A 27,497-nucleotide genomic window follows, 5' to 3' on the forward strand; every position below is an offset into this window, starting at 1 on the left:
CTCGGTTCTGAGAATCAGTTGAGAACAACTTTAGAAATTCTTTTCTTACTAGTTTCAGTAAACTTCTTTTCATTCGCGTTTATTCTTTACATATTATTATAGTCCGGTATTCCTTTCTGGACACGCATTGCGTCGAGAAAGACAATAAACCGAAAACCGAACCCTTCTTAAAACCGACTTTACATCGTCCCAGTGTGATAGAAGTTGTTCTCAGTCAGTTGATAGAGGATGGGAACTTTCTGCTTCTGGTTTTCGAGTTATAAAAGTCAGCTATTGGTGAACGTTTCGTCCATCTCCTTAACGCACACCTCATGCAGGAGTACACTGTGTTCAATGCAATCAAGATCTTTTTTCTTAATTAATTAAGATACGTACCACCCTGATCGTCTCTATTAACTCAACCAATGCTGCAGACACAGAAAACAATTTATAAAACAGAATAAAATGAAATAATTTGGTTTTCTGTTCAGGAACAGTTCTGAAGTGAAACTGAGACTCTGAAAAGAAATTATGGTACTGTAATGTTTTACGACTTTTTGAATGACATTCGCAATATTGCGAGGACAATGGCACACAGAAGGCGCTGTTTGGGCAGAAATGCCTGCAGGCAGCAGTGAGGTAGTGAGTAATGAAAGCGGCCTCCAAGGCCGCGTGCAATGTGACGCAACATGCACTTTCTCTGCCGCTGCTTTCCACAACTCAGCTGCCTGCCGGATCATCCCGTCTAGTGTGAAATTCTTCCGTCACGACCACTCCGTTGTAAGAGGCCAGCGGGAAGTTGACACGCGCAAGGCCGCACAATGCCATCTCTTTCCACACTGATGTTGATACAAACATTACCTCGACAGTAGGGTATTTGATTGTTTTCTGGAAATCGTCTTAAACGGTTAATTATGTCATTTAGTACTCACAACATGCTTTTTTTCCTCTAGAATTTCAGTATTCTTTTACAAAAACGGAAATGAAATTCAAATAATTTGAAAGCCAGCTAAAACGCTCCATTTGAGTCATGTGATGCCTGTGACGTCACTGGCTAGCTCGTTGCTCCTGCTGCCGTAAAACTCATTCACAGTGGTGTCTTGTTTTGGGATTTACGTTTCGGAAAATGGGCTACAAACGGTGTGTAGTGCTACACTCTACAAATACATCTGTGGAAACTCCTGAAGAATTGTTTCTGAGTGTTCCAAAGAATGAGAAGGCGCGTAAAATGTGGTTGCAGTGTATCGGCAAAACGCCACCACGTCGACGCACAAGTTTCCTAACTTAATTAAAAATATCTAGCACTCTGAAGTTAACGTTAATTTACCTCCGAGATATGCTTTCCCACTGTTATAAGGAAGGAGAGCGTCATTAAACGAAATTAAACTGTTACAGAAAGTTGTAATTTCACCCTACTTCACGTACATTGATCGGTAGTTTATTTGTTATAGCGGTAGAACGTCTAATTATATAAGACAATATTCAAAGACGGCTGGTTCGAATCCAGCCCGGAAGAATATTTTAAATTATTTCTTAAACTACTCGACAGTGCTGTCACACGAAAACCGAATCACGATTACAAAACTTCACCACACCGATCAAAGAATGAGTATTATTTTGTTTCCCTTGTCGTTTACAAACGCTTACATTACACGTCATGTTCAAAAATGTATTTTCAAGTTAATGTCACCACACACTTTTTACTTTATTAGAAACAATATTTTTTTATCTTCATACTGTCGAGCTAGGAACCTTATTGTTTAAACTTTTGAAGTTTCATCATCTTACATAAATATGAAGTAAGTCTGCTTCAGATACGATGTTAGTATACACTCACAAACATCACAGCCATTACGTTGGTGTTACCCGCATGTTGTACATACTTTATATCTCTCCGTATACAAAATCCCATCATCCTACACCTCGTTGTACTGTGGGCATACTACTAGCAATGCTTTCCAAAAAAGTGAATTGTTTCTACACAAAGTAAAAGCATTTATCCTCAGTTGTCCATTGCTCAGAATAAGATTAATTTGAATCTATATTTAATACATTCCACCATTTAAACAATTCTTACAACGAGTTTTTGCTAACGCTATTTTCGTATTCCATGTAAAACTTTTAAAAATGTACTACTGTTCCAAGATTCGAATCTATGTCCTCTTCAACTGCACTATCCGATGCGCCACAGAACGCCTGGATAGAGATGTCTCATTGCCAAGTGTTTTATATAGACGAAATCAGCACTAAGATTTGCCGAGAATGATTTTATTGTGTTTTGGGTGGTAGTTCGTTCATGACTAATAGCCGTCAATCTAGTTAAAAGATACGGATCCATTTGCAAAAGTTCTGCGATTCCTTAGTTTTGAGCGAGTTTATTGATGTTGCAGGGAGCAGGGAAAAGTATGTCCGTCGTTGCACATATTGCCGCTCTAAATGTGTGGACCATAAACGCATTACCTTTCGGAAGGTTCTAACATTCCGATAACACATGTATAGTTTCGTCTTACTCCTAGCCTGTGATGTCACCAAAGCTTCAGCCAGTAACAGAGCGTTTTCGATCACTTGACCCAATATCTTGATATTTAATTACTTCTAAACTTTAATTACAGAAAAATAACAGATATTTTGTGAAAATATTGACCGTAAATGATACTTGAATGCTATAATCGTTCAGAATAATAACAATCTGAACCATATTCTAAACATAGGAAAATACCGTACTACGTCTTTTGCAACTATAATAACTCTTCCACTACGCCATTCTCGTTTTGCTTCATTCCAAAACTTCATGCGTAATCGCTGTAGCAATAATCGTTCCGTTTACAATTTGGTTTAACGGTAGTCATAATCATTTCCTGTGGGTCAATGAACAAGTACAAGTCTTTCAAGCTGACGCCAATGCGGCGATTTGCATGTCCTTAATCTACCCCCATTATCTAAACGAGAAAGGGGAGCCGGCCGAAGTGGCCGTGCGGTTAAAGGCGCTGCAGTCTGGAACCGCAAGACCGCTACGGTCGCAGGTTCGAATCCTGCCTCGGGCATGGATGTTTGTGATGTCCTTAGGTTAGTTAGGTTTAACTAGTTCTAAGTTCTAGGGGACTAATAACCTCAGCAGTTGAGTCCCATAGTGCTCAGAGCCATTTGAACCATTTTTTGAGAAAGGGGACCTACAGCTTAACGTGAATTCCGAACCGCGTGCCGTTCCTGGAGACTCTTTAGATCGTTCAGAGGTGAAGACTAGAAAAAAAGGAGACCGCAAATTTCCGTGGTCCGACCAGGATTCGATCCCACAACTTCTCAGTTTTCTGGTACGGGCTTTACCACTAGACCACCACGCCCGAATTTAATGGTAGTAAAAACAGCCGTTATGCTCACTTAGGATTTCCTCGAATATCTCGCGTTCTTTTCTTTCGCCAAACATAGATTGTTACCCAAAATTAGCTCTTCATTTTTTTTAGTTTGTACCTTCGTACGATCAGTATTGAAGCAAGAATTCCTCGCAATTAGTCACTCGCTATTTCCTAAGTTTCTTCAGACTGTATACTAACGTTTTACTTCAGATGCACAATAATTATTTTTGAAAACTTTAAATTTACGATCAGTCACAGAGGACCGCGCGATGCCGACCGGCCGACGTGTCATCCTCTGCCATGCGACATTATGCGGATATGGTACAGAGGGACATGGTGTCAGCATATAGCTCTCCCACCTGTTGGTTTTCAAGACCTTTGAGCGACTACTTCCCATTCAAGTAGCTCCTCAGTTGGCATCGCGAGGCTGAGTGGACCCCGTTCCAGTTCTGTCACTAAGAAAAATTTCTTGGCAGTCCGGGGATCTGGTACTCCTCCTCCGTGGCGGCGATGATTCGTTGGCTTGGGTGGCGAACTACAGCTCGGCATCGGGCAGTAATCTCAAAATCCAAAAATCGCATACTTTATCTATAGGTAAGGGGCTGCCCGGCAGGTGGGTCGCCCCCTAAGAGTAAGTGACACGATACGTTGCTTGGGCATTAATTTCACAACTGACCTATGGTGTTCTACATCCGTCAACTGCAGGCGTCTATTAAACCAGATCAAAGCAGGGGTAACTGATCACCATCCTAGGATTCTCGACTTCCCGCAAAGGACGCGATATACCATCGTCTATTTGGCGTCTCACAGTTCCCATATTCCGCAGACGCTTCCGAACCCATTATCTCTGGCACGCCACATGCTGGCTGCTTTGGGATCCTTTGTTAGTATGGCCATTCTGTTTAAGGTCCGCTACGAGTCCCTGACCCTCCCGAGGGGCAGAGAAGGTTTAGGCATTTTTCATGTTCAGGGCAGAGCGAAAGTCCTATTTGTAAGCTCTCACATGAAGATGTGGCGACGTGGCGACGTTTCCGACATGTCTTACAAGCCTGCTGCTGGAGGCCTTAGTGTTGATCACTGTCCCTCCCCCAGGAAATACTCCCATATTGAGTGGCGTGTTATGTGGCAGGCAGTGAGCGCCGCCAATTTTGATGTGGACGTTCAGTCCGCTTGGTACATAAATGGTTAACGGGAAGCAAGTGTGCCAGTCTCGCCTATATAAATTCACCTCAAGGATTCTTCAATGTGTGTCATCTGCGGAGAGATGGATACGGATGACCATTGCCTTCTCTGCGAATCGGGCAAGGATATTCGGCTTTTGGTGCGCCAGATGCTGACTTCCCTCACACGTGTGACTCCCGACAGGATAACTGCTCAATCGCTCCTCTTCCTGTATGAGGCGTATTTTCCGGGAGCAAAAACGAATTCTGTGACATGGATACGCAGTCACGCCGTCCGCTACTCGTTCGGTGACGCTGAGAAGGCGTCCTCGATTGTTTGCACTGCTTAAACGAACGACACTGATCGATCATAACGAACCCCAAGTACCGTCAATACATCTCGTATTTTCTCTGGAGTGCGTTCTGTGGCCGGTCGAAGTGGCCGTGCGGTTCTAGGTGCTGCAGTCTGGAACCGCGAGACCGCTACGGTCGCAGGTTCGAATCCTGCCTCGGGCATGGATAGTGTGATGTCCTTAGGTTAGTTAGGTTTAATTAGTTCTAAGTTCTTAGTTAGAACTATAGCGCGATCCGCCTGGCGCCTCGTGCAGCGGCTAAGTCCCGTTCAAGGTCACCCGCCATACAAAGCTGCAAAAAAAAAAAAAAAAAGTTCTAGGGGACTAATGACCTCATAAGTTGAGTCCCATAGTGCTCAGAGCCATTTGAACCATTTTGCGTTCTGTAACCTGCAACGCTGCTGCATTATCCGTGACAGAAAACGTTAACAAATGTTGATGGTGTTAAGACAGCAACCAGCCACAAATTTACTTTGAGTTCCTTTATTCAAAGGAAACCGTTACCGGTTTCGAATCGTTGCGATTCATCATCAGACGGTTTACACGCTTTCTTTCTACATTTGGTGTGTTTTTATAGATTAATTGTCCTAAAATATAAATAAAACATAATTACAAACACGCTACACATTGATTTGTAATTATGTTTTATTTATATTTTAGGACAATTACTCTATAAAAACACACCAAATGTAGAAAGAAAGCGTGTAAACCGTCTGATGATGAATCGCAACGATTCGAAACCGGTAACGGTTTCCTTTGAATAAAGGAACTCAAAGTAAATTTGTGGCTGGTTGCTGTCTTAACACCATCAACATTTGTCTTCAAAAACAGCCACGGTCTCCAACATGTCATCATATGACAAAATTGCATGCAGAAAACGTTAAGCCACGAACCCTTTTTTATGACTGAACTCCGTATGACGACCACATTGATACGAGAAGACATGCACCGATAATTCCGCAGCGAGTAGTACCATGGAGCGTCTGCACGTCGTAATGAGTGACCTCTTTTGTTTTTCTTCCTGTTTGGTAGCGACTGGGAGTGGCTTTCATTTCCCTTCCCCTCGGTATTAAGAGGCATGTCATAGCACAAGCTTTTGCAACTCATTGGTGATGGCACAAAAAGAAATTCCTTTCACCTCTTCCTTGATGCATTTTGGCCCTCTTGGATCCTATGCCCTTCACCCTTCTTAGTTCTGAAAGGGAGAACGGGACATAGTGGCCAAGCCTCGGGTTGCTACATCTGCTCGCTTTGCCCCCGATACCACTTTTTCTGGCAAAAAAGGAAAAAGCCGTTAATGCAACAGCCCATGAGGGAAATTAGGACCGCTAACGCCCACCTATGTGGTAGCGCTAGACTCGGAGGTAGTCGTTTCGAATTCTGGTGATGGAAGAAATTTTTACTTATAGTATTTGTCCGGCAAGAGGAGGAGAGATGATGATGTAAAGTTCCTCATCATCTGACTTTGCCGCAATATCCTGGATTAAAATCCAATCTCTCCGCAGTGTCTCATAATGTGAGGGCATACTGTTGACGGAGATCCGTCCGCCGGATGCGAACGTTAAGAACGACGATCTCCTTAGTGTCATCCGAGAGGAGTAGAGTATGTACCGGTACAAGTTATCTTCTTCTCCCTTCTCTCATCGTCATACAACAAAAGCGTAACCCCTTACTGTCACCTACACTGAAGACGCGCCGCGTGGACAGGGGTCATTGAGCGAGGGGACGCTCTGAAAGGCCGCCAATTGTGTCTAAGATATACTGCTTATGTCTGTGGAGAAAAGTTTATGCTGTGAAAGTGCGTCAAATAACAGTGTTAAAATAAGCGCAGCAATAGTGTTGAATAACAGCTCCGCCAGTTCACAAACGATGCAGATGAAGCTTTGCGACTTGAAAATTACTGTGGTATCAATCAGAACATCGGGGCACGGCTCCACACCAGCAGAAGGCAACACTGGCCACCCACGCCCTCCACCTCCCTCCAAATACCCCAGTAGCCACTCCAGTAGCAAAACAAGTAATCAAAACAGTTCTAGGTTAACTTAAACTAAAACTGTAAACACTTGACATGGTCAGCAGGAAAACGGTCATCAGTTCAATGCAAAGAAAGTTTCAGATACGAAGTTTTTATTGCCTTGATAACATGAAGGTTCGCTGGATTACTAACTTCGGCAGGGCTAAGGTGCCATTTCCAGACCTGCAAGGTTACAAAAGTTACAGTAACATTACACTGTTGTAGCTGTAATCATAAATTAAGACTTTACGTAAGTTCCTTTTGCCAGACCCTCAGTGTACAGGTTATGAAATCACACTGTGCGATGAACCGGACGTTTGTTTTTGTATCGCCGGCCGGTGTGGCCGAGTGGTTCTAGGCGCGTCAGTCTGGAACCGCGCGACAGCTACGGTCGCAGGTTCGAATCCTGCCTCGGGCATTGATGTGTGTGATGTCCTTAGGTTAGTTAGGTTTAAGTAGTTGTAATTTCTAGGGGACTGATGACCTCAGAAGTTAAGTCCCATAGCGCTCAGAGCCATTTGAACCATTTTTTGTTTTTGTATCATCGCACCGGACTGTGAATTTGAAATACAAAATAAAATTACCTATACGTAAGCTATTACAGTAAATATATACGCCTGAGATAACTTTACCTCATGATGAAACGAGAGTAAAACGTTAAAAAATATAACTCTGTCCTCATGGCAACACAGAGCCGTACAGGTGTGCCACACTAAGAAATGCAGCATGTGCCTGAGTTGACTGCCGGTTACATACTACCGGATACCAGTTGGATTAACCAGTAATACACAGGATTACCACCGTATTGCAGCACTTCCATGCATAATAATAAATATTTTCTATGTTTTTTAACAATCTAAACGCACATGTAACAGTATATGAGATAACAGAGTGTGAATCATTTAAAATGGAAAATAGTGCAATTTCAGTTTTATAAAATGGAAAATATAAAAGATATAAAACATTGTCGTTTTTTAAAGATCGGAAACATTATTTACAATAAGGCAGTTAACACAAAACATCGTTAAAGACTGAATTAACGACGTCAGTTGGGACACAGTATAGATAACAGTACGGGAGTCGTACACTTTACGGAACTATGGTAGAACGCCTACTTTTACAAATTGTAATATCATGTATTATACTTTTCGTTCCACGGAAGACGCCATACTGTACCTACATGCGATCAAGGCTAGCACCTAAGTTCTTCATTTGTGTGGACATAGTTTCTGTAGTTGTTTTATAATTCTTGAGGGTATTTTGTTCTGTCATTGCAACTACAAAAATGTGTGATTTTTTTTTCTTTTTTCTTCACCAGACGCGTTTCGCTTTATTTAAGTAAAGCATCATCAGTGGTTTGTAATAAAGTTATTTACATTTTTATTTGCTTTTAGATCGAAAAACAGTTCGTTAAGAGTAAGTTGATATGTACTTACGGTGATTTTCGGTTGATTTCTCGCTTTCATCGGGAAATGCCGTCTGCTAGCACATCGTCGTTTTTCTGCGTTAAACAATGATAATTTTGGTCTAATTTTTAGTTGTTCTGTAGCACTATGCATTTCTTATGTTTTTCACAACACACTTTTCTGCACACCACTGTATTCTGTTTGATTTTGCACTTCTGTGCATCATGTTTCAGGGAGAATGGAAAGAAATTCCGTCTTCATTGAATCAGAACTTAGTGGCTAGTTTTTCCAGAAGATTAAATGTTTTAGTAGTTGGTAAAGCAGGTCCTTCGATCTATTGGTCAAATGACTGGCGTCTTACGAACGAACAAAAATTGATTTTCAGAGACCCTTCACCACATAGTGTAACTATATCATCTGAACATTTCAACATTTCTAAGTCCAGTCGCTGTTAGAGCACTTTCTTGGTTTTCTGCTGAGACAGCCGTTGCCAGAGCTTTAACGCATGGTTAATTTATAGGTTTGTATTTCCTAAGAGGAGTAAGTCATCCTACTAGCGACGATCTTGTGGTATTGAAATTGTTGTGAAAATAAATGCAAAGGGTTAATCGTTTTCGCTGGCTCAGCTTGATACCTAAGAACACAGAAGGCCACTGTGGTTTCGCCGCACGACTCGAGATCTGCAAACGCTGATGCACGCCTGAGATATCTCACGGATTAGACTGCAGGTCACGTTGTAGGCACCACACCATTTCCGGCCGTTCGTACCTGACGAGCGAAAGTTATTCTTTATGGCACCTCCAATTAACTGCACCCGTCCTCTTGCCGGAACGCCAGTCAATAGCCTGGAGTCGTGCAGGTGGTTCCGATGCTCTTCCGTCGTCAAAACACAGCAAGAGCGCTTCGAATGTTACCTGAATGAGATTAAAGGGTTATGCTTCAATGCAAAATAGTATCTGGTTTATCATCAGTATATATCCTGGCCATGTAAATTTGTTACAGAAGTATTACTATCTTTCGCATAGGAATAAACACCCTACAAAACCGCGTTATGAGCTAACTCTAGAAGCGGAGACGAAATTTCGAAAATGGAACAGGAGTCATTAATGTCATACAGTTTACGATCAATACTTGTGAATTTACCGATCAAGATGGCGATTTAAAGCCCAGATCAGCCATCCAGACCTAGGCTTACCGTAGTTTTCCTAAAACGAAGTTGGATTCCTGGATGGCTCTTCTGAAAGCGCACGGTCGTTTCCCTTCAGAATCCTCTGCCAATCAGAGCTTGTGTTCTGTCTCTTACGACCTCTTGATATGCAGGAGTTTAAACTAATGTTCGCCGCGCGGGATCAGCCGAGCGGTTTAAGGCGCTGCAGTCATGGACTGTGCGGCTGGTCCCGGCGGAGGTTCGAGTCCTCCGTCGGGAATGGGTGTGTGTGTTTGTCCTTAGGATAATTTAGGTTAAGTAGTGTGTAAGCTTATGGACTGATGACCTTAGCAGTTAAGTCCCATAAGATTTCACACAAATTTGAAAAAAAACCTAATGTTCTTTCCTTCTTTCTTTCTTTCTTACAAATTTGTTCAGCAATAATAGCTATCATTTTGATGGTTTAACTTCAACAATGTGGATACTGTTATTTAGTCTAAATACGAATCGAAGCATTTCAAGATATGTCTAAAGGAAGAGATGTTGCTTCGCACCAACAACTACATAAAAAGTACGTCATCAAGAAAAGAAACTGTCATTGTTGTTGATTACTAAAAGCAGCATCTTCAACTAACAGTTTCTTCCAGCATCCGTCCAGCATCAGTTACTTTTAAGAAACAAACAGTTAACAACCTAGTTCCTGATAACATCACGATATAACTTTTTATTTAGGAATTTTCTATTTGTTTAAGAATTGCATGATTCTTGGGTCGGAATCAGAAGGGACTAAGATATGTAATTATGCATTGGATTGTCTTCGTAGGCATCACTCTACCATTATCCAACTGGTAAATTACTAGTGAAATAGTGACTACATATCCATGGAAGGCGTTTCAAATCCGTTCAGCCTTTCATGTGAACAGTGAATCACATTCCAGCAGCGTAAAATTAATACACCTTTTCCTCGCGATGAGGTTATTTCTCTCGGAATTTTTGTAGTTTTTCAAATCCTTTCCCTATGCTTTGTTTTTATTATTTATCGTGATCTGAGCTACGGTCAAGTTGGTTGCTCCACGACCGCGACGAAATTAATAAAAAATCAAAACATTAAGGAATGGGTCGTCACTACCTTCCTTGTAAATATTTGCTGTCTGACAATACGAATTTTCTATAGTCTTGAGATTTACGAAATTTTCGAACTCCAAAATTACCATTACTATTTTTCAAAGAGGAAAGACGCGTCGTTTAAAACGATAACATATCTTGGATATAGATTTACAAAGAGTGTACCGTCTTTGAATGTGAAAGCGATATCTCAGACAAACATCAATTCCTCTTATACTGTTGGGCACAAAAGACAGTGTTACGTGCGCTTGCACCCGACCGAACTGGTATCTGCATCACGATCTCTCAAAACACTGCCGCGTGAGTAAGCAACTTCATGTCAGGAAGTACAAAACCTCTGGACCGCATTATGTTGGCAGCTTTCTCCGCGGGACTGTCTTACATCTTTCGGAAGAAACTTGTCAGAGGCTATTGCGATGGAAAGTTCTGCACCACATACTGAAGCTTCACAAAAGACAGCGGAGTACTTTCCCCGGAAGAAGCGCGCCATTTACTCCAGCCACCTAACAATCAGTGCTGCGCTAATGGACATGACACTCAACTAGTGAAGCAATTCGCACATGATCGATCTTTTTTCATCTTCAATGTCAGGTAGATAATGATCGCTTCGTTACTACAGAACCGTATACCCTCCACCTCCTGTAGGCACTGGTGACGACCTCTTTCACTGGTATGACGAAACAGAGCTTTCACTACAAAATTGTTAAGGCTTTCGTGGCCACTTGTTGACAAACTGCCTATTGGCTTCTGTCTCGGGTTCTTCGGCCGACGTTCATCTAATGATTTTTCTGACGTTTCGCCAGCGCGAGTGGCTGGCATTGTCAAAGCTTCATCCTCCATTGCCGGTGGTGAACTGGAGGCGAGCTTTAAATAGAGATGGGGCCCCTCCACGCCCGCACCAACGTGGTGACCAAACCAAAAGTTCTACTGTCACCTCCGTAAAACATGTTAGTTATCTAGTAAGTGGATCACAGGATGCTGGGCTGTGATGTTGTCCGTGCGTCTGGGTAAGACTACGCATTAACACGGTCCATCAGGTGATAGATAGTGGACGAAACGCGAGTGAGGGTAGCGATTTGAAGAGCAAAGGGAAAAAAGTGCCATGTCTCGTGCCGTGGGAAAAAAACCTCTGCGACAGTGGGATGGGTAGTAAGAGCAGTAGTGGCTTACTAGCTGCGATAGCTCATGCAAGGTTGGATTTGTTAGTATGGGTATCATGCATCATTACCGTGACAAGCGATGGCGATGTATCCCAGTGGTTGCAGCTGCTACATTCCTGGGACAATCAAGATCGTTATACAGTAGTGGGAGATCGGCCATAGATCGTCTCACTGTGTGGGGATGTATGGAGCTTGTTTGCATGCAGTGTACGGTACGGCTTCCCTGTGTGGTGCCAGTTATTCGGCAGTGTATTTCAGCTGGATATCCAGTAATAGCGTCTGATTAACAGGGGCTCGCCTGTGCCGTTATGTTTGCGTATGCTTGGCCATAGATGTTATGCCCTTACAAGTATATCTTTTGGTCTTTTATGTTTCCATCTATGGTTGTGGTCGTAGTTCCCCAGATTCAGAATAAACGGGTTCTGCGAATGTCTGGAATTTCTGTATAGTCTTGTGGTGAGTTTGTGGATTACCTCCGTGAGAGTCTCAAGTCGGTATTCCCGGTGAAGGTCCGCGATGCGTGTGTATCGTGGAGCATTGCTTATGATTTTGAGTACTTTGTTTTGTATGAGCTGCAGACGGCGCAGGCGTGTAGGCGCAGCGTATCCCCAGACAAGAGCTGCGTACGTCATCAGGGGTCGGATAAGTGTCATGTACATGGACCTCGACACCCTTCTGTTCAGTGTGCTACGCCTGTTGAGCATAGGATAGAGCTGTTTGAGCCTCGCGCTAGCTCGGTTGGTCATGTGTTGTATGTGGTCCCCCCAGAGTAATTTCCGGTCCAGCCAGACACCGAGGTATTTGACTTTCTCGCGGAAACGTATTGGACGTGCATGTAGGGTTATTGGTCTGCAGTAACGGTGTTTGCGCAGTTGCTTCGGTCTTCTAGTGAACAGAACTGCTTCGCACTTGTCGACGTTTACTCTAACACGCCATTTCTCCAACCAAGGCTCGGCCACTCTGAGTGCAGTCTGTAGGCGTGACGTAATGTTTGATGGTTTCCAATCTTGCGCAAGGATGGCTGTGTCATCCGCGTAGATTGCCATCATTGTGTTGTGTGTGGTTGGGAGATCGTTTATGTAGAGGTTAAACAGTAGGGGCCCTAGGATGCTTCCCTGGGGTACTCCCGCGTGTATACCGTGTCGTGTTGATTGTTTTCCCTGCACATCAGTGTTGAAACTCCTGTCTGTGAGGTATGAGTGTATTAGACGCAGCAGCCCGTCGGGGAATCCCGCGTCGCTGAGTTTGCGGATGAGGCCGTTGTGCCATAGACGGTCGAAAGCCTTTTCGATGTCCAGGAACACTGCCCCTGTAGCTTTGTTTATGTTGAAACCATGTGTTATATGTTCAACGACCCGTAGGAGTTGTTGTGTTGTGGAGTGGTGATTCCTGAAGCCGAATTGCTCCGGTCTCAGGATGTCATTTGTTATGCAGTGCCTAGTGATGCGTTTGAGAATCACCTTCTCAACAATCTTACTGAGCGAGCTCAGAAGGCTGATGGGTCGGTAATTTTGTGGGAGGCTGTGGTCTTTCCCCGGCTTCCTGAACATCAGGACCTTGGCCGTCTTCCAAAAGGCGGGGAAGTGTTGGTGTTTTAGTATGGCATTCGTTATGTGTGTTAGGTACTCAGTTGCTTTATCCGTGAACTCCTGGAGGACACGGTTTTGAATGCCATCATGACCAGGGGCTTTCCTAGCGGCGGAATGCATTATAGCCCAGGAGACTTCGGCTGTACTAGCATGTCGAATGTCGTCGCGCGATGGTTGGGCTAGAATGCGTGTAACCTCTTGGTCAGAAGCAAGTGTGAACACTGGATCTGATGGTACCAGGTTCGGTGTGAATGACGCTGCGAGTGTTCGGGCCATTAGTTCTGCTTTCTCTTCCGCTGAGTATGCAGGTCCGTCGGGCCCTTGAAGCGTTGGGGTGTATATTTTCTCCCTGGTGAAGTGTCGGGCTAGTTGCCACACGCCAGGTCGTGTGGTGTCCAGCCCTTCGAGTTTTTGGTCCCACTGTTGTGTTCTATGTGTTTGTATTTTATCGTGTATGATGCCCTGTAGTCTGTTAATGTGCCGTTTGAAGTACGGACGCCTGGTGCGCTGCCATTGTCTCCTGAGGCGATTCCTCATTGAGATTAGGCCCAGGATTTCCTGGGGCAGGGCCGCACTGCGTTGGTGTGAGGTGCGATCAGGTATGGTGCCTGCCATTGCGTCCTGGACGGCGTTAGTGAGGGTTTCTACTGCCTCGTCAATTTGTGCTGTTTCATTAATTTCGTGTATAGGTGGGATGTGGCTATCGAGCGTTTGCTTGAACCTTGTCCAATTCGCACGCCCGTAGTCCAACATCTTGCGTTGTTCCATGTGCTGCAGTGTTTCCTCAATGTATAGTATTACAGGTTGGTGGTTTGAGGGCAGATCGTTTTCAACGGCAACGTTGAGTGTCGTTGTAATGCCCTTGATGAGGGCCATGTCTATCACGTCTGGCCTGAGTCCCCTCTGATAGGGAATGTGCGTCGGTTCAGTCGGCGCTAGTATAATGTAGTTTCTGCCAAGTGAATGTTCGTACAGTTTTTTGCCGTTGGGATTTCGTATGCGTGAATTCCATTCTGGGTGTTTTGCGTTCAGATCTCCAGCGACGATTACTCGCGGTGAAATGTTGAGTAATGTGCTGATATCGCGTGTTGAAATGCCTACAGGGCTGTTGTATACCGATATCAGTGTGGTGTAGGCTCCGTTGAACTTGACTCTGACGGCCGTAGCCTCGATTTTTTCCAGTTCAGGGAGCTCTATGTTTGTGTGCTCGATGTCTTTGTGTATGACGATTGCAGTTCCACCTGCCACGGCGTCGCCCGGTCGGTCGGTACGATAGACACAGTAGCCAGGAAAGTTTAATTGTTTGTGCGGTTTAAGTTTAGTCTCGCTCAGTAGCGCGACAAGGATTCCCTTGCGCTCCATGAACGCGGCAAATTCTGCCCTTTTGTTGTGGATCGAGTCTGCATTCCAGAACAGGATCCGTGATAGTGTGTGCGGGTCTGCGTTATGGGCCAGGTGTGGTGTATTATTCATGTAAGAGTGTGAAAGAGTGTTGTGATGGCAGTGTGTATGACAGCCCAGTATTGCCCGGGTTCGGCGCTCATGAGCTGGGTGATGAGTGTAGTGACGGCCATCAGCACCTTGGTAAGGATTTCAATGGTCGTGTGACGGGGGAATAGTGTTTCCAGTATTCCCCCAGGTGATGTGTTGGTGTTGGGTGTGGCAGCCTGAGGTGCTGTTGTGGGGTTAGCGGCCGCTTGTGCGGGTATTGGTGTGTTGTTTGGGGCGGCATTTGTGTTTTGTGACAGAGGTTGTGGCGCCTGCGTTACTTCTATGGTGAGGGGGATGGTAGTGTGAGTTTCAGTCTCGGTGTCTTGTTGACTGTTTTCCTGTGTGTTGCTGTTCTGTTGTTGCTGCGTGGCCTGTTGTGGTGATTTCGTGTTCCCCGCCCTGTGTTTGCGTGTACGTCTATTCCTCCTCTGGGCTTGGGGTTCGGGGGGTTCTTGTGTGGATGTGTTTTCCTGTATGTGGTGCGTTCCTTCGCAGCTCGTGATTTCCGGGAGTGGGGTCGTGTTGTTTGGGGGCATAGGTGTTGGTACCGATGCTAGTTGGGTTTCAGGTGTTGTCTGTGGCTGTTGTGTGGCTGTTGCAGCGGTTGTTTCACGTGTGTGTGTAGGGCGCTGAGGTTCCGCAGCCTGTGCCGTTCCGCCAGGGCGTGCAACCGTGGCAAACGTTACGCCGTTCCTTACTGGGTTCGGCGCTGGCCTTGGGCGTGGTATGTCGTACAGTACCCTGCTTTTTTCTTGTTTTCTCTTCAGCGCCTGTTTGTATGCATTGCACTGTCTGAAGTTTGCCGCATGGGGCCCACCGCAGTTGGCGCAGCGTCGCTGGTTTGGTTGTATTTGTGTGCAAGTGTTGGATCTGTGGTTGCCAGCGCATCCACGGCAGCGAGTTGCCAGGCCGCAGCGGAGGGCCGAGTGGCCGAACCGCTGGCAGTTGTTGCATTGTTGGGGGACGTTGGGTGGTTCGTAAAGTTCTACACGTACGTCCATCCGCAGAAAGCTCTTTATCTGCAGGATGGCGCGGGAATCATCCGTGTCGGCTAACTCAACCATGTAGTGTGGTAGCGGTGCGTGTGTACGGAACCCTGTCATCCGGGAGGCACTTTTACAGTCGAATCCCAGATAACAAAGGGCCGCATGTACTGTCTCGTTGGGGGTGCTGGGGTCCACTCCCTTGATCACGTACTGCTGGGTTCTCTCGTCCAGCGTTCTGTACGTGTAATGTTCGATCTTCCGATCTTTGAGGAAGGTCAGAAGATCTTTGTATTCGTTGTCTGTGGCAACGTACAGTGAGGCCCTATCCCCCGAGTACTTTGCATGTAATGTGCTGTTTATGTGCCTCTCCGCGAATGCAGTGTTAAGGGCACTAAGGTTCCCGTAGTTTTGTATAACAACTGGGGGGAAACCAGTCTTGTGTTGTGTGGGCACTGTTGTGGCTTTGTGTGCTTTGTTGTTGTTCGCCACAACCGTGTTTGCGTTTTGTTGTGTGTTAATGTTGCTAGCCTGAGGTGAGCTAGTGGGTGTAGGCAACAGCGCCTTTCGGTTGCCTAGCGAGTTTGGTTGCTCGCTTGTTTGTGCTGGTGTTTTTTTTTTGGTCTGCGTTTTGGGCCCTCCACCTGCCAGGGCTCTGTGTAATAGTTTTCTGTGTCCACATCCGCCGTCGCTGCCTCGATCTCTTGAGGCTGCGGCGTCGGTGGGAGAATGGTACATGACTGTCCAGTGACAGGTGAGTGTATCGTGATGTTCAGTGTACTTGTTTTTGTGGGAGAGACGTCCGCCCCGAAAAGTTCGGTGATTAGCCGGCGCGTCTCAAGCTGCTTTTGCGCTTTCGCGCCAAGCTGTCGAGCGTCGCCAGCCGCTCCCTTGCCTTCGGTAGCGGGCGCAGTCGATTCTCGCGCCTCTTGTGTTGCAGTCTTGCTGCGGGTGACAGCGGGGGAAGTGCTAGTAGCGTCCGCCATCTCGCACTTAGGATTATTTATTGGGTGGGAAGGGGGAAACGACAATTTTACTTTTCTCGAAAGGCGAGAGAAGTGTTGCTTGTTCCCTATGGAAGTGGGTGGTCCCTACTTTACGCTAACATGCGCTGTTCGTGCAAGCGCGGCACCTAAAGGAGGTGCGGAAGAAGAATGGCCTGCAGTACGCGGGCTTGGTCCCGTGAAGGAGCCCTGGTACTGCCTCAGAGTCCCTAAAAGAACGTGAGAATCACGTTGGGGGCGTTGGGTAACCGGAGGCTACCGGGAGCTGCGAGCCGAAGCTCTTTTCGCGGCAGTCCGCGACTGGTTGCGCGGCTTTGCGTCGAAGGGGAGCGAGCTCGCGGCCGCAGACTATATGTACCTGGCGCGCCAACGTCCGAGGGCTTCTCCGCGGTCATTTCCGGTGCGGTTCTCCTCTTGCTACCTGCGACGGTCGTTCGCTGCAGTACGGGAAGCCAGGATCCGTTTACCTTAAGGCTTACCTCTTTCTTGTTGATACTGTTCGCGTGTTTTTGGATTTCTACAGCTTCTCTGAACAAGCGCGTGTGATAGTGCTTCTCTACAGCTAGAACTTCCGTGTCGGCGAATTTTATTACGTGGTCGGTCCCATTCAGTGCGTGCTCTGCCACGGCCGATTTCTCCACCTGCCCCAACCTGCAATGTCGCTTGTGCTCTTTGATCCTGGTGTTAATTGATCGTCCAGTCATTCCGACATAAACTTTTCCGCATGTGCATGGTGTACGGTATATTCCCGACCTTGCAAGTGGGTCTCTTTTCTCCTTCGCCGATCTAAGACACTCTTTGATCTTCCTTGTCGGTTTGAAAATCGTCTTTACGCCGTTTGCGCAATGTACGGCCGATTCTGTCCGTCACTCTGGGAATGTATGGCAGAAAGGCCGTACCCGACATTTCTTTTTCTGGTTCCTTACTTCGCCGAGTGTTGGGCTCTGTTACACTTCTAATGTAATTTGTGGAGTACCCATTGCTCCTTAGAACAGTTTCCAGGTGTTGCATTTCTCGTTTGAGGTGTTGCGGCTCACATATTCGTCCTGCTCTCGTTACGAGCGTACTAATCATGCCTCTTTTCTGGCTCGGGTGGTGGTTTGACAGTTTGTGCAGCTATCGGTCCGTGTGTGTCGGTTTTCGATACACGCTGTGTCCCAGGTTTTCGCCTTCCCTTGTGACCAGCACATCTAGAAATGGCAGTTTCTTGTCATTTTCTACTTCCATGGTAAATGTTATGTTGGCATGGAGGCTGTTCAAGTGTCTTAGGAAGTCACCGAGCTGTTCTTCACTATGGCTCCACACCACGAAAGTATCATCGACGTACCTGTACCACACCTTAGGTTTGCAAGTCGCCGAGTCCAGTGCCTGTGCTTCGAATTGTTCCATGAAGAAATTGGCCACCACTGGACTGAGAGGACTACCCATGGCGACGCCTTCCAGCTGTTCGTAGAAATCGCCATTCCACGTGAAATAGCTCGTGGTGAGACATGCATGGAAGAGCTTTTTGATGTCTTGCGGGAACATTGAACCGATGTGCTCCAGAGCGTCACTGAGTGGCACTCTCGTAAATAACGAAACAACATCAAAGCTGACCAGGATGTCGTTTGGTACAAGTTTCAGTTTCTTCAGCTTCTCAATGAAATGTCCTGAGTCCTTAATGTATGTGTCGGTGTTCCCCACGTGTGGCTGGAGCAGAGAGGCCAAGTGTTTTGCCAGTTTATACGTTGGTGAGCCAGGAGCGCTAACGATCGGTCTCAGTGGAACGTTGTTCTTATGGATCTTGGAAATGACCGCGGAGAAGCCCTCGGACGTTGGCGCGCCAGGTACATATAGTCTGCGGCCGCGAGCTCGCCTTCAGTTCACCACCGGCAATGGAGGGTGAAGCTTCGACAATACCAGCCACTCGTGCTGGCGAAACGTCAGAAAAATCATTAGATGAACGTCGGCCGAAGAACCCGAGACAGAAGCCAATAGGCAGTTTGAGAGCTTTCACTCTTTTCTTTTCGACATGAAAAAGGTTCAAGTTACCTCAGCGTATTGTGGATGATTGTAATCAGTGCTTGTGCAATGTACTATTGTGTTTGTGCTGTTATGGCAGAACAAACAGTGAAAGAAAGGAGTTGGGTCAAATTCTGTATTAAGGCATAGCACGCTCCTCTTGAACCGTCTCATTGAGTTTGACAGTATTAAAGTCCCAGTCGTCTGAACTATCGCCATCAACAATATCCGTATGTACTTAAAAGGGGTCTGGGATTTAACCCAGGAAACTGGTGTACAGCCTGGTGATCAGGAACTGCACACCTCCCGTCCCCCAAAATGCTATGATATAATCTTCTTCCACTGCCTTGATTCTTTCCAACTGCGTCCATAACAACCACCATCCCACTAGCAAGCGTTGGCAACCTAAGCTATGAAGGTAAATTCGTACGCAGATCTGTATCTTTAAGAAATTTGAATTCTTCCTCAGTCAGAGAGATCAATTACGTTATGGTTTTGAATGAGTATTGGTCAAGTTAGTCCGACTGGACGCGGAAACATTTTATTTTGCTGTCGACAAATTACGTGGTGTAACGATGGCCTTTTCGTATTCTACGTTTGACTACGACTTTATCACCCATGATGTAGAACTAGTCTCATTTTTATTGTGTTGTTACAACTAAAAAAAAACGTTTTCATTGAACTCGCCTCTTGTACGAGTTCAAGTAACTGCATGATATGGTTTGTACTGGTATATAAAATTGTTGTTCAACCTGCGTTTACTACGAGCATTTCATTAACAACTGAAACTAGTCTAGTCAAAATATTTTAATTTTTGTATATGTATGCGGTCTAGGCAAGTAAAAGATGTCTGAAAAACGATTTTGCACATTTTAACAAAGTAATATGTCGTTTTTCAACGTTATTTTATCCAAAAGCTGAAATCACGCGTTGTGGAGACCATGCGTGGTCTTGCCCTACATCTTACGAAGGCTGGGGGAATACGCTTAGTCTTTAAGGCTATCGACATCGGTCTGCTAGTAAAAGCAGCACAAAGAGGAGAAATACACTACTGCAATCTTAAGATGCCTGTATTATTAAAAACAACAGCGACATTCTGCCCATTTTTCCCTCATGGTAAGCAACCCAAAGTAAGTAAACTGAGTGAGGAAGAGGCTACCAAAGATCTTAAACCTCCAGCTGGAAATGCCCAGTGGCGCTTTGTAACTTTTTGAACCTGCCTTCTATACTATTCAAAAGATTTTAGTTTCAAATCGAGAAATAGGAAACCTATACCGTCGTTTGTAACCATCTGTTTTGGGGACCACTCAAATATGAGGGTTCACATCTCGACATGAATAGCTTTTCTTATCATAAGTTGGTGAAGAATGTAGAACGACTTCAGTGAAACGTTGTTAGGCTGTGTTCTGTAGAGACGACTGTTACGTTCAGATACGACGCACTCTACTTTTGCTCGATTAGTGTTGATTAACGCGCCTCGACCACTACACGGATACTCGTGCCAGCCCTTCACTGTCCTAACTCAGTCGTTCCAGGCTTTTTCAATCATCACAACTGCTTTGTTGCTCGAAGCAAATCATTCCAGATTCTTGCTAATATTTATTTTGCGGTAATGACCCTACATGTGTAGGGAGTACAAACATAAAATTAAGAAAATAGTTTAAAGTATTGTATTAGTATTACTGCCGTCTATGTTTCCTAGATACCTTACACTACGCAATGCTGTGTATTCCAGCGCACGATTTTGTTTGCATTCGTTGGTATTGTCCAGCACTCGATTCAATAAATTGTTTCTGGAGCGCATGTTGCTTGTTGCAATTTAGATAAACAGTGCAGACGGTTCGGAGTAGGACGTTCTTTAACGATTTCGCTGTCCATGAGAAATTAAGCTCTAACCTTTATTCCCTTCTGCATAGCAAAGAATTGTGAGTGTCAATAGAGTAATTCTTAAGTATTGGGCCTAAACATTTGCTTCTGCCGTTTTTTCTCGAAGCTCAAGGCTTTATTGTGAGGAGACCCTTGAATCGATCCAGATTTGCACTTCTTTATATGACCGGTAGTGCTGGTGAGCCAAGCCGTGTGCTGTTGATCGAAAAAGGTGGTAGTCACCCGGCGGGTGAAATAGGACTTCCCATTTCAATGTTTCCAACTATGTTTTGACGGGTTTTGCGACATGGTGTCGAGCAGCTTTCAGTGACGATCTACTTTGATTTTTTCCGTCTCTTTCAGTAGCTTCGAAAACCTTCTCTCTTCCACCGCCACGCCGGTCTTTGACGTCAACATCACAGTTTTTAAAGCATTGAAACCATTCTTTGCACGTCCTTTCATTAAAAGATGCTTCACCATAGGTCTTAGCCAACATTTTATGAGCCTCAACTGCAGATTTCTTCATTTTAAAGAAAATTAAAAGTTCCCGAAAATGACGAGAACTGGGCTCACAAGTTGACATAATTAATGGAGAATAACTTTGTGATAAGATCACTTCTGATGGCGTTATGTTTACAATTGCCTAAGTTTACTGTATGAACTTACGACCGACCATCTGCACCATCACTTCCCGACACTGCGATTTATTGCAAAACGGCGGAAGCCAAGTAGTAGACCTAATATTATATCTTTGTAAGAACACTTTCTTTGAACTTCTGAAGGTAGCAGTGGTAAAATACTGGGAGCGAAAGGTTATTTGCAACTTGTACAGAAACCAGAAGGCGGTTATACGAGGGCCGTTCAGAAAGTAACATCCGGTTGATTTAAAAAAATACACCAAGTTAAATAAAAATATTTTAATATATACATCTTACAACTACATCTTTGCACTATTTTTCTACATAGTCTCCATAGCAATTGAAGCACTTATCGTATCTCGTCACAAGCTTTGAAATTCCTTCTGCATAAAAATCACCCGCTTGTGCCTGGAGCCAGCCTGTGACCGCATCTTTGAGCTCTTCGTCGTCATCAAACCGCTGTGACCCGAGCCATTTCTTCAAATGCATGAAGAGGTGATAATCACTTGGCGCCAGGTCTGGGCTGTAAGGTGGATGGTTGATAACATCCCACTTGAAGGACTCAAGAAGGGCCGTTGTTCTGCGAGCAGAGTGAGGACGGGCGTTATCGTGCAAAAAAACGATACCGTAAGTCAGCATAGCACGGCGTTTGTTCTGTATAGCCTGTCGTAACTTTTTTATTGTTTCACAGTACACGTCTTGATTAATGGTCGTACCACGTTCCATGAATTCAACCAACAACACCCCTTTGGCATCCCAAAACACCGTTGCCATCAGTTTTCTGGCAGAAAAATCTGGCGAGGCTTTTCTTGGTTCGGTAGGCGAATTTGAATGTGCCCACATCTTTGATTGTTCTTTTGTCTCAGGGTTCACTTACTTAATCCAGGTTTCGTTACCGGTCACGATTCTGTTTAACAATGGTTCTCCTTCGTCCTCATAACGTGACAGAAAGTCTAATGCAGAGGCCATTCTTTGAGTTTTGTGGTGGTCGGTAAGAATTTTGGGCACCCATCGTGCACAGAACTTACGGTAACCCAATCTTGCTGTCACTATCTCGTACAAGAGAGTCTTAGAAATCTGTGGAAAACCAGTAGACAACTCCGACATTGAGAAACGTCGATTTTCACGAACTTTTGCATCAACTGTCTGAACGAGTTCGTCAGTCACCAATGATGGTCTACCACTCCTCTCTTCATCATGAACGTTTTCTCGTCCACTTTTAAATAAACGTACCCATTCACGGACAACTCCTTCACTCATAACTCTTGGTCCGTACACGGCACAAAGCTCACGATGAATAGCTGCTGCAGAATATCCTTTGGCTGTAAAAAACCTTATGACAGCACGCACTTCACATTTGGCGGGGTTTTCTATTGCAGCACACATTTCAAACTGCCACAAAAACTAAACTAGCGCAGGTACGACGTTCACTCGACCACGGCTTGATGCCGACTGACCTGTTGAGTGCGTGAACGCACAGATGGCGTCGCTACTCCCCCCCCCCCCCCACAACCCGCACTGTGACCAATCGGAGGTTACTTTCTGAACCGCCCTCGTAATAATCGAGGGCACGAGAGGGAAGCAGTGATTTAGAATAGAGTGAGACAGTGTTGTAGCCTTTCGCCAATGTTATTCAATCTGTACATTCAGCAATCTGTAATGGAAACCACAGAAAAATTTGGAGTAAGAATTAAAGGCCAGGTAGGAGAAATAAAAACTTCGAGGTCTGCCGATGACGTAAATCTCTCAGAGACAGCAAAGAACTTGGAAGACCAGCTGAACGGAATGGACAGGGTCTTGAAAGGAGGATATAAGATGAACATCAACATAAACTATAGACTGTCAATGGCGAGAAAAGCATATCTGAAGAAGAGAAGTTTGTTAACATCGAATATAGGCGTAAGTGTCAGGAAATCTTTTCTGAAAGTATTTGTATGGAGTGTAGCCATGTATGGAGGGAAACTTTTGAAATGTGGTGCTACAGAAAAATGCTGAAGATTCGATGGGTACATCACGTAACTAATGAGGAAGTACTGAACAGAACTGGGGAGAAAAAAAATTTGTGGCACAACCTAGTTAGAAGAAGGGATCGGTTGATAGAACACATTCTGAGAAATCAAGTGATCACCAATTTAGTACCAGAGGGAAGTGTGGGGGAAGGGCAGGTAAAAATTGTAAAGGGAGACCAAGAGGTGAATACCGTAAACATATTCAAAGTGATGTAGGTTGCAGTAGCTATTCAGAGATGAAGAGGCTTGCACAGGATAGAGTAGAGTGGAGAGCTGCATCAAATGAGTCTTCGGACTGAAGACCACAACATAAGAATAACGAACCGAAATGTTCAGTTTGTGTCTTATGAGTCTTTTATTAATTATGAAGTAAACTTGTCAATACTTTCAGTAAATTTAAAACCAAGCCTCCACTGATAACAATCGGTTATCATCAAGACTAAAGAAGAATCTATACATGCCGCAGACTACACACGATAGCTTCGAAGGCAGACATCCAGAAACCCTACGTAAGACCCAGTACTTGGAAAATCAATATCAGTATCAGAGCTTCAGTAGATATGGAATACGGGAAGATTTGAGATGTATCATATTCCTTGGAGAGATCATGCAGGTGAAGACTAGGGTTTAACCATTTCACTACCATTGGGACGTATCTGTCCCACGACAGATTATCAGAGAAGCAGTGGGAATTTGCTGCATGTTATTGCTATGTATCCGTGTTCCACTGGAAAACTGAAGGTTGTTAATGGTTTGTAGAATTCTTATAATTACAGTTTGCACCTGTAGGTTGCGCTTTCTTCAAGTCTCATTGTTAACCTTATGCCGAGCTCTGCTCGATATTGTTGCACCGAATTATTTCTCGCCTGTAATTATGAAACCTAATGAACAGATTTGCAGAATAGGCCGCCGTACCTTCCCAGAAAATTAGTCCCAATGAACTGCACGCATGTACTGACGCTTCCCGCGTCACAAATGGTGCCCGTATTTGAACAACTGTAATGTGGGACCAAAACTTACAGATTCTCTATCCACAGCCGGCCGAAGTGGCCGTGCGGTTAAAGGCGCTGCTGTCTGGAACCGCAAGACCGCTACGGTCGCAGGTTCGAATCCTGCCTCGGGCATGGATGTTTGTGATGTCCTTAGGTTAGTTAGGTTTAACTAGTTCTAAGTTCTAGGGGACTAATGACCTCAGCAGTTGAGTCCCATAGTGCTCAGAGCCATTTGAACCATTCTCTATCCACAGATGTGTGTCTGTTTTCTGTAGGTCTCTTAGTTTTCACGCAGTGGTCTTCTGAAACACCTGATGTACTTATGAACAACCCTTTACATTCCACCCCTCCCCGAGTTGGGTAACGAAACGGTGGGGAAATATTTTTTTTTATATTGTTACTTCTGACTATGATATTAATTAAAATTACCACACGTTAATGTCTTTCACTCCGAAAAATAATTGGTAGTGAGAAGGTTAATGCTCATTCAACGACGAGGTCATTGAAGACAGAGCGCCCGCATCTCGTGGTCGTGCGGTAGCGTTCTCGCTTCCCACGCCCGGGTTCCCGGGTTCGATTCCCGGCGGGGTCAGGGATTTTCTCTGCCTCGTGATGGCTGGGTGTTGTGTGATGTCCTTAGGTTAGTTAGGTTTAAGTAGTTCTAAGTTCTAGGGGACTGATGACCATAGCTGTTAAGTCCCATAGTGCTCAGAGCCATTTGAACCATTTGAAGACAGAGCACAAGCTCGGATCGGGAAAGAGCGGGGGAGGAAATCGGCCATGCCTTTTCAAAGGAACAGACCTAGCATTCGTCGTAAGCGATTTAAGGGGAAAAAACTAAATATGGATGGCCGTACGGGGATTTGAAAGGCCGATCTGCCGTAAACGAGTACAGTGTCTCATCACTACGCCATCTCAGTCGATGATTCGTAGTGCAACAACGTTAAGAGTTAGCGAACACTTAGACAGGCATACCGACTAATCTGAAATCACTACAGCAATAAAGCAACGTCACAAGATGCAAAATTGTAATTTTACAAGTTGTTTTAGGAAACCACCTGTAATCCCCGATTCTTGAAATAATCGAAGTCTCGCATACAAAACAACTTCAATAGATTGATTACTTACAAATGAGTTTATGTGTTAAATATTTGACGTTAAGCATGTAAGCGAGAAAAAATTTTGAACCGGTTTGAAGTTAAGCTTAACGTTTGTTGGGAATCGCTAAATCTTCTCATTATGGAACAGTAGATGATTATAGTCTACGTAACTTGCTCTCCATTTTAAGCACAAACTAGTTTCTCACGCATCTCAATGATTATGACGTCTTATTTCCTGAACTATGCGTCGTACAATGATATACTAACTTTTGCAGGTACATTCAGTGAAATATGTAGACACACTCTGCAAGGTGAGTTATGAATAGGGAGAATAGTAAAGAAGTAATATATTAAAACGTCTTGTCTTCTGCTGAAGTTTTGCTGCATGAACACCGAAAATGTAGTAAAGCACTCCATCTTCAGGCCACAAATGGTCCATCGGGGCCATCCAACCGACGTATCATCCTCAGCTGAGGATGCGAATAGGAGAGGCGTGTGGTCAGCACACCGCTCTCACGGTCATTATGATGGTTTTCTTTGACCGGAGCCGCTACCATTCGGTCGAGTAGCTCCTCAATTGGCATTGGCCACAGCTCATGGCGGCCCGGATGGTCACCCATCCAAGTGCCGGCCACGCCCGACAGCGCTTAACTTCGGTGATCGGACGGGAATCGGTGTATCCACTAAGGCAAGGCCGTTGCCCCGAATATATAGTAAGCGATAGTTTTAGGGCTCTCTTTCGCAAATACTGGATGACCGAGCTCCGAGTGTTTGCGCGCTGTCGGTTACGCTACCTCAAGACAAACACACAATTTCTAACTGTAATACTTGTCTTATTGTGTTAACATTTGACATAAGAGTATACCTCTTAATGAGTATATTAATACATCATTTTAAAATTTTTAAATTCGGTCGGTAATTACGCGACATATTGAAAACAATTTTTTTTTTTTTTTTTTTTTTTTTTTTTTTTTTTTTTTTTGTCTCTGGAGACCGTTATATAAGCAACCTGCAATCATTACTGGGCCCCGGTCCGGGTCGGGAGCAAAAACTGAAAATTCTTAGAAAAATATAAGACTCCATATGAGAAAGTGTAATTTAGATAAAGAGAAAAATGACAGACATCAAAAGCGTAATAAAGTTCTTCATTGACACCGTGCGTTTGAAGCTCTACAAATATGAGCATGTTCTTAAAATAGACAAAAAGGTCGCAAAAATATTAGTTAGTTCCAAGAAAGTTTACATTTACTGACTAAAAGAAACGGATGATAATTTACAACAAAGAACATCATAAAAAATCGTGTGGCGTTTGGAACACTAGTTACTAAACACAAATACACGGAAAACTGTTAAAATAAAACGCAGGAAATGATCAGAAGAATGTAAAAAATAGCACAGTGAATTCAAATGGTTGAAATGGCTCTGAGCACTATTGGACTTAACATCTGAGGTCATCAGTCCCCTAGAATTTAGAACTACTCAAACCTAACTAACCTAAGGATATCACACACATCCATGCCCGAGGTAGGATTCGAACCTGCGATCGTGGTGGTCGCGCGGTTCCAATCTGAAGCGCCTGGAACCGCTCGGCCACACCGGCCAGCAGTGAATTCAGGAAGTGGTTTTTGCGTAGAAGCAGGAAAAAAACATTTGGTCAACAAATAAGTTTGAACTTGGTATATGAGTGAGTTCACATTGCAATGGCTGCATCGAAACTTTGTAAATAACAACGAAACGTCTGGAATAATTACAATATATTTGCTCACGATTTTACTGTAAAGTGATCTAGGTTTGTCATAAGAAAAATATAGCCGAACGCAATTCCTATGCTACAACATGAGTGATTAGGGCCTTGTGTTAATTTTAAATGTCACTCCCTATGAAATCAAATACCATTTCCAGTTCCTTTACTCACTTTTTTTTATTACAGAGGGCGAGCAGCCTTCTGACCGAACAGGCTGAGCTACCGTGCCGGCGTTCACAGAAGTTTGCAAAGTAGGAGACGAGGTACTGGCAGAATTGAAGGTGTGGGGACGGGTCGTGAGTCGTGTTTGGGTAGCTCAGATGGTAGAGCACTTTCCCGCGAAAGGCACAGGTCCCGAGTTCGAGTCTCGGTCTGGCACACAG

General features: G+C 44.6%; 1 protein-coding gene and 1 pseudogene across 1 annotated transcript in view; one reads left to right on the plus strand and one right to left on the minus strand.

Moving 5' to 3' along the window:
• The window catches only part of LOC126249374 (O-acyltransferase like protein-like), a 272,872-nt gene that overhangs the window by 69,672 nt on the left and 175,703 nt on the right, over window positions 1–27,497 (plus strand). The gene's annotated exons all lie outside the window — the stretch shown is intronic.
• LOC126249931 (5S ribosomal RNA) lies at window positions 25,955–26,072 on the minus strand (annotated as a pseudogene).

Source organism: Schistocerca nitens, chromosome 3, assembly GCF_023898315.1.
Source record: "Schistocerca nitens isolate TAMUIC-IGC-003100 chromosome 3, iqSchNite1.1, whole genome shotgun sequence".
NCBI classification, from domain to species: domain Eukaryota; kingdom Metazoa; phylum Arthropoda; class Insecta; order Orthoptera; family Acrididae; genus Schistocerca; species Schistocerca nitens.